Consider the following 8627-nt stretch of genomic DNA (forward strand, 5'->3'; position numbering starts at 1 on the left):
ATGCTTTAACACTTCGGATCCACAATGTGATGTGATTGGTCAATAATCTAACACATCTAGGGTGTGTTGTATGGTTTTCAGCTTTTAACACATTAATTGCAGGAATTGACACAAAATGTGTTGAACATTTTACACAAATGATGTTGTGTTAACACAGTGATTGTGCTTAAAGTAACATGTTTCTTCCCTAACGAGACACACGGATGTGTTAAACAAATGACATAATAACATAGTAGTGTATACTGTGTGCAGTATGCAGTGTGGAACATAATTGTCTTGTTTGGGTAGAAACCTGGAGGCAAATGGAGGTGCTGTGTTTCATGAACTGTGATTGAACTTGTTCTAAATGAGTAGAAATGTTAGACAAATATGGTGTCTGAAACCATCAGAAACGTAGCTCTTCCCCTCCCTCCCTCCCTCCCTCCACACCACAACCCTTCATCCCCTGCCAGTCCTGTCCTGACATTTTCCGTGGCGGCCTGGCTGGGCCCTGGACAGGGGCTCTGTGAGAAGTCTATGACTCTGTCCCAAATGGAACCATAAGCCCCTTTAATATAGTGCACTACTTTTGGGCCCTGGTCAAAAGTTGTGCACTACATAGGGAATAGGGTGCCATTTGGGATGTGTTGATTTACTGTATGCTTAGCATTTCTCCTACTCTCCAGAGTTCCAACATTGGACAGCGCAAAGGTTATCAATGGGTGCCTAATGTGTGTGTGTGTTTTACATATCTTTCCCCTCTGACATTACATGCCTACTATAACAACCACACAGCTACAGTACTATGGTGTCAGTGACATAACAGTTTCCTGTGTAATTACTTATTAAGAAACAGTCAGAGATAGAGAGAGTAAGAGAAAGAGAGAGAACAGACATACAGAGACACAGAGAGAGAGTAAAAGAGAGAGAGAGACAAAGACAGAGAAAGAGAGATAGACAGAACAGACAGAGAGAGAGAGACAGAGAGATACAGAGAGAGAAAGAGACAGAGAGAGACAGAGAAAGAGAGAGAGAGATAGAGACAGGTAGACAGAGAGAGAGAGACAGAGATAGGTGGAAGTGAAGAGACAGTTGAGGTTGGAGTCGTTAGTGGTTACTAGAATATTACTGTAACACAGATGCCAGTCAGGTAGGTTATTTACCATACAGTACAGTACAGAGCTCCTCCCAGCTCCCACACAATGTGGTGGTGTAGTACTATAGCTAGGGCACAGTCCCAAAAGGTACCCTATTCCCTATGTAGCACACTACTTTTGACCAGAGTCATATTGCCTCTGGTAAAATGTAGTGCCTCATTAAGGGAATAGTGTGCCCTTTGGGACGCACTCTAAATGATTAGAGTGGCACAAGCCATCATCTCCACACCCTGTAGAGAGAAAGACATGAATAGCCTACTATAACCCTCCTTCTCTTCCCCTTTCCCACACACAGAGGCTGCTGACAAAGACAACAATTTTGTGCTTCAATGTTTAATTTGATAAGTGGCTTCACCTGAGTGACGGGACGCTTTTGTGAGGCACAGGAAAAATTCCCCTCAATCCGCCCAGGTCAATTATGTGTGCATCCCAAATGGCATTCTATAAAGTACTGCACTTTGTAGGGAACAGGTTGCCATTTAGGGTGCAGACTATGTTACAGAGGGAACTTCTGTAGGCCTGTGAGGGGTGGAGGTGGGAGGGACCCTGTTATTGTTCTGTGCTCAATTATGAGACAAAGGTGTGTCTCATCAGGGGAGATGAGTGTAGAGCAGCCCCGGGCTTCTCACAGTGGTGCATCACGTGAAATAGATGTGTGTTATAAACACAGAGTTAGTTGAACTTTGAAACTTTGAACTTTAGCCTCTGGATAAAGTGAGCGAGTTAGGGATGAGAGAGAGCGAGAGAGAAAGCGAGTATGAGGATTTAAAACTGTGTGAAACCCTACTGAACACACCATACACTTGTAGGAGTTTGTAATGAAATGTTATAATTTTCATATAGACATGAGATGACGTTACAAATAATTTAACACTTCAGTCTTCCAGCATACGCCCAAATGACACTGGATGTCAATAAGACTGTGTATCAATTACCCAAGCCCTGAACATAGTTTTTCTATTTTGTTTGGTAACACCTGAATGCCCTGAATTGATCTTGACAAAAGTGAGGAGAAAGAACCTGCGTCATCAGGTGGGGTGAAGACTTCCGAGCCTCATCCCAATGATCAGGAAAATTCCTGAGGACTCTGGCCGAGTGGGAGTGCGATTCATGGAGAAATTGGATCCATTCCTTTTGGCCGATCCCTTTGTGGTATCAGGCTAGGTAAAGAAGCAGTTGTGTTCTGTCAATTCGGTCAAAGTATCTAGAGGTGGACTTGTGTACGCTTTTTGTGTGTCTGCCGCTTAAAGAAGTGATAACTGGGACGGAGTTGAGTGTTAAGGTGGATCAACTAAAGTTGGGGAACCCCGGGGTCTGTGATGCACGCTGTTTGGTGCGACGCAGACCTGGTGATGAGCGCGAGACTGAGGAGACCTTGTCTGTTCTTTTGAGTTTTAATGTGGAGTGTATGCCGGAAAAGGATGAGGGAGCCTGAGAGGATCCCTGTGAGTAGCAGGCCAGTACAGTGATCTGAACAGCTTCTTGGTGTTTATTGCTATGGTTATTAATTGTACCGCACAGATGGAAAGGAAATCCCTGAAGATTGAATTGGTAGTAGCAGCAGCAGAGACGTTTTTAGGTATCAGAGATTTTAGTGCAGAAGAACTACAAGGGGTTTTGAGAGGAGGGGTTCCAGCCTCCCAGGCCGACGGCCTGGAGTAGGTTCTGTTGGGGTCAAAGTAGTGGGAAGGAGTGTTAGGGTGTGTTGTGTATATATAGGGTTAGATGTCAGTGCAATTTCCTTTTTTCCTCATTTCTCTTTTCCTTTTTTGTGAACAAATGTACTATGCAATTTCCAAACTTTGAAAGGCAACAATACACAGCATAGAAAGAAAAAGAGTTTAGACAGTGTCTTTGTTTCAAATGGCACCCTACTCCCTATATACTGCAGTGCAATGTTTCCCAACCCTGGTCCTCGAGTACCCCAACAGTACACATTTTTATTGTTACTCTGGACAATTACACCTGATTCAACTTGTAAACTAATCATCAAGCCCTCAATGGGTTGAATGAAGAATGTTTGTCCAGGGCTACAATGAAAATGTGTACTGTTGGGGGTACTCAAGGACCAGGGTTGGGAAACACTACTGTAGTGCACTTCTTTTGACCTGAGCCCTATTGACTTAATGCTGGATTAAAAACAGCCATACGCTAGGCAAATAGTGGACAGAACAGACATTGGGTTATTTTGACCCAGCCAGTTGGTTCACTTAGTTTTCTTTGAAGACTGGAGGCGTGGCTTAGTAGGGGCGTGGCTTACATATAGTTATTTTTGGCCACCTGTGAGACTAGATGTCATTCCGGTTAATCTGTTCTGTTGTATTTTGATGAAATGTTCATGTTGAGCAAAGACAATTTTGTGGATTTAAGAAGTGCCTACTCATATTACTTTGTGCTTGTAATGTTAGGGTAGCGGGATCAATTCCTGGGACCACCTATACATAAAATGTATGCATGACTAAGTCGCTTAGGATAAAAGCATCTGCTAAATGGCATATATTATTATGATTTACAAAATAATTTGGTTTTTAACTTCATATTAAATGATTTAATGTGCAAAATTATTGAGTGAAACTCTGCAGCGTACAAACTTAATAAGTTGAACAAGAATGACATTTACTGTCACGGGTGGGCAAAAAGCACTATCTGAAAGCTATGCCCACAATAGGCCATGCCTCCCCAAAATAACCTATAGATTATATTAAAATAGACCCAGCTGCTGCGTCAACCCAGCAAAAAAGTGAATTAATACCCAACTGAAGGCTAAATGAACCTGTGTTTCGGGAATTGGGTTCATTTCAGGAGGTGTGGCTTATTGGGGGTGTGGCTTTCAGATCATTATTTTTGGCAATTTGTGAGAGTAAATGTAATTCCTGTTAGGTTAGTAGACCGAGATGTTGTTTTTTGCAAATTACATATTCTAATATAACTCTACAAAAGTGTTAATGCTCAGCAAACAATACAACAGAACAGATGAACCAAAACAATATTTACACTGAAGGGTGGCCAAAAATAACTGTCTGAAAGCCATGCCCCCACTAAGCCACGCCTCCAGTCTTCTGATCTGACCTGGTGGGTATTAGCTCAATAACACAGGATCAATAACCCAACAAACCAACTGAGTGACCCAACTGTCTGGGTCAAAATAACCCAGCGTTTGGTTGTTTTTAACCCAGCATTTTTTAGAGTGTGATTCTTCTGTGAAATAACGGTATGTTATCTGTTATGTGTAAAATGGATTGATTGGGCTATATATAACACAAATATATATATTATTTGAAATTGGGGGAGTCCGTTATTATCTAAGATCAGATCACGTGTATAAGGACATTTTCACTGTGAATGACCTTATAATGTTACATACAATTTATTGCACAGTAATAACATGCAGTGGTGAATTATATTGTCTAAATTATATTGTCTAAGCGTGTTATCGGTGAGAGTTTAAGAGTGAATCATAACTCACTTTTAGGCCCAGCTCTGGTGCTACCTGCCTCTCTCTGCTTCTCTCCCTCTATTGCCTTCTCCTGTGTGTGTGTGTGTGTGTGTCCGTCCTTTGGGTTAGTCAAATATATGTTGATTAATTGCCACTGAACCCTCTCTGCTATAACTCAGTCAGCTGCCCAACGCTCGAGTGAGATTGGTCTGGGTACCCACCACAGAACACATAAAGACAACACATAAAGACCCAGTCTTCATCCCAATTGGCACCCTATTCCCTATATAGTGCACTACTTTTGAAGAAGAGCTCTACGGGCCCTGATCAAAAGTATTGCACTATGTAGGGAGTAGTGTGACATTTGCGAAGCATACACACAGATGCAGTAATGTTGATCTGGCCCTGCCCGACGCCTCGTACAGCACTACCACCCATACATTTGTCCCAAAGTAAACGACATAATTGGATTTTTTCCCCCCACATGACTTTTAAGAAATATGTATCAACTAAAGGGTAATAATGGAGGTGGTTATTGACAAAGTATTCATAGGGGAAGAGAAAAGAGAGCCACACCCTTTTCCTAAGCCTATTTTGAATAAATAAGTCCATTTAGGTTTTTCCACCGAGACAAACCACTGAATGTGTGGTATGTACATATTCAGGAGGGATGTGCATCTCCCGGTCCATGAACGATTGGATACGCATCTACATACATGGGCTCTGATACGATACAGAAACAATACGTTTTAGTCTGAAATGATTGGATGCGATTCAATATGATATGATTACACATTTGTTGCATGAACACATTTTTTTATTAATGTCCGCTGCTGATGGGATGACTTTTCTAAGATGAGTGGCCCTTTGTTAGAGCGTGTGTGTGTGTGTGTGTGTCAATGTCAGTGGTGTGTCTTGACACCTGAGCTGAGCCATAGGCCAGCTTGAGCATCTTCCACTCCACTATCATAGGGGTTGGGGGTTGGGGCAAGTTCTGATTTTTGTTCCACCACTTTTTATCTGAAATCATCTTAAACATTTTGAACTAGTACTATGTCAATATTTATCTTTAGGAATTAGCATGGCATTTAGCCAATTAATATAATGGAGCTTTGGATTTTACCCTGTCTCAAAGTGAACGGTTTAGAGAGAGCTTCTCCCGCTCTGCCCACTGAATTGCAGTGCAAATATGATTGCTGTCCTTTATGAAATGACCCTATTCATGTACAAATGACAAAATACACTGACTGATTAAAGCAAAACTACCAAAACAGTTTCTTATGGTGAACCTGAACAATCTAAATAAAGCTGAATGATTGAAAACCCCAATCAGCAGTTGGATGTTGTGAAGGGAGTTGCACTCTGGTAGACACTATTAAAAGCCCATTTAAAGCAGTACTGAGGGTGTGACACAATTGCGGAGCCTCCCGAGACATGTGGAGGCCAAATCTTGTTCTGTATTGTTGCAGTGCACTTCCCTAATTTTGTAACAATGCGCAGGGCTCCGTATAGCTCCGCATTGACATGATTGGTTGACGGTAGGTGCCGTCAACCAATCATTAACAACTCCCTTCACAACAGCTCTGTTCTGCTCAGCGAAGGGCAAGACGTATGAATGCTCTTACCTCTGCGGAGGCCACGTCACAGTAAATGCTGTACGGCCACTGCAGACGTCAGATTGAGCCTTTTATGCTTGACATTTATTAACAATGCGGAGGGCTCCGTATAGCTCCGCATTGAAATGATTGGTTGTATAAAGACAGCCATGAGGAAACAGTGCAGCGGTGTAAAAGTGGGGGAGTGTAGTGTAGTGTAGTGTAGTGTAGTATACTATACTATACTGTAGAGAATGCCTGTAGGGCAGCAGTACGCTGTCTTTCACTGGACTCTGACTGCTGTACTGTTAAGAACTCACTGATGAATCACAAATGTCCAGGCATCTCTCCAAGCCTCCCTGGCCACTGACTAAATGAGCAGGAACCAGGAACTCACACATTACCACAGCAGGACATGTGTGTGTACATGTATTACCACAGTGGGGCTGTCTTGCGGCCTTGCTTCCAGGCAGGAAGGGATAGGGGAGGAAGATGCTTTCCCACCTGCTCAGGTGTGTGTGTGGGGGATGCACAAAAAGGAAGGATGGAAGGTTGGATGGAAGGATGGATCAAGGCTCCCAGAAATCATACACAAGGGAGCTCCAATACAGTGCCAACTTCAATTAGCCTCCCTTACGCACCACAGGAAAACAGGAAAACAGCAACTGTGGAAAACAAAAGCTATCGGTTTTATGATGGAAATGTTATTTTTACTGCGGATAACACGTTTTTGGCGTTGTGTAAAGAGCTTCGTGATGAAGCTGCTATGTGGCTTTAGTCTTAGTAGAGCATGTAAGGGAATACTTTAGGAACTTTTTATGATCAAGCTTTAGAAAACCGTTGATAAACTATTAATACATTTGTTATTCATGAAAGTTATTTTAAGTTATATGTGTTATCACATGTAGTGGTAGTGCCATTTCATAGATAGAAGCTGGTTCTGGGCACCGTTTCACTCCCTCTCTGTATGTGCCCTCACTGGAATGTGTGTGGGTGTGTGTGCAGGGAGGAGAGGCTGCTGCTTGTTTTCCCAATCTCAGTCACTATGTGTGTGTGTGTGTGTGTGTTTGTGACTCCCTTATTCCCCTAGCCTCCCATCCTGTCAAGACGTGAACCCAGTCTTCTAGCCGACGCATATGCTAAATATTATCCTTCTCCCTTTACACAGCAAAAACAGCAGCGTCCCAGCTCTCTTGGAATGACAAGACAAGCAATTTTCTCATTTTACAAATTGGTTGGGTGCTGTGATCGGCTACTGTGGTAAATTAATGTTCCTCTCTCTCTGGGCTAATAAGGTCTGAACTAATGTCCCCGAGGAATGCCCTGGCTCTGCAGTCTTCATCTTGCGTCCCAAATGGCACCCTATCCCTATTTAGTGTCATGGGCCCTGGTTAAAGGTAGTGCACTGTGTAGGGAAAAGTGTGCCATTTGGGAAACAGGCTGAACTCTTTAGTCTTGATCCCAGGTTCCCGCCACATGGACCCTCCCCTCGCCACTGTGGCCCGGCGGGTTGGCACCAGTGCTGCCTTGGCATCCTCACAGGGGGGTGGGAAGGAGGGAGGGAAGGAAGGATGAAGGAGGGAGGGAGTAAGATGAATCAGCACAGCTTAAGTGTTTCAGCACAGAGCTCTCTCTCTTTTTCTCCCTCTTTCTCTCTCACCCTCTATCTCTCTCTCCCCCCCTCTTTCGCCATCTCTCTCTCTGTCTCTATCTCGCTTTCACTCTCTCCCCTCTCTCTACTTTCCCCCTCTCTCTCTTTCTTTCATTAATTCCCTTCCTTCTGCCTCCAGAATTGCAAACTGCCAGGCGTTTGTTTGCTCACTCTGTTCTACACTGTAAAAAAACTAACTTAACCAATTGCTTGATCAGAATTATTCTGTAAGTTGAGTGGACTTCAAATGGACACGAATTTGAGATAATGTGTTAATGTTTATTCACTCAAAAAACTATGTTCGAAGTGAGCTGAATTTGAAAAAGCTTGTTGAGTAAAACTGTATGTTGGTTCGGCTATATCCCCAAATGTTGCGCAAACTCACCATCCTATTGCAGCTTAGTTGCATTACAATTGTACGTTGAATAAACTTTTTTTTGTTTTACAGTGTACATAGAATTATGTACTGAGTAAGTGTGTGGTGGTAAACACTGGTCATCACAAATCTCTCTCCATCTTCCTCCGAGCCATACCAAATGGCAGCTGGGCCCTGGTCAAAAGTAGTGCAATATATACAGTACCAGTCTAAAGTTTGGGCACACCTACTCATTCAATAGTTTTTCTTTATTTTGACTATTTTCTACATTGTAGAATAATAGTGAACTATGAAATAACACATATGGAATCATGTAGTGACCAAAAAAGTGTTAATCAAAATATATTTTATATTGGAGATTACTTAAAGTAGCCACCCTTTGCCTTGATGACAGCTTTGCACACTCTTGGCATTCTCTCAACCAGCTTCATGA

The sequence above is a fragment of the Salmo trutta genome, chromosome 2, assembly GCF_901001165.1.
Source record: "Salmo trutta chromosome 2, fSalTru1.1, whole genome shotgun sequence".
In the NCBI taxonomy this organism is placed as follows: Eukaryota; Metazoa; Chordata; class Actinopteri; order Salmoniformes; family Salmonidae; genus Salmo; species Salmo trutta.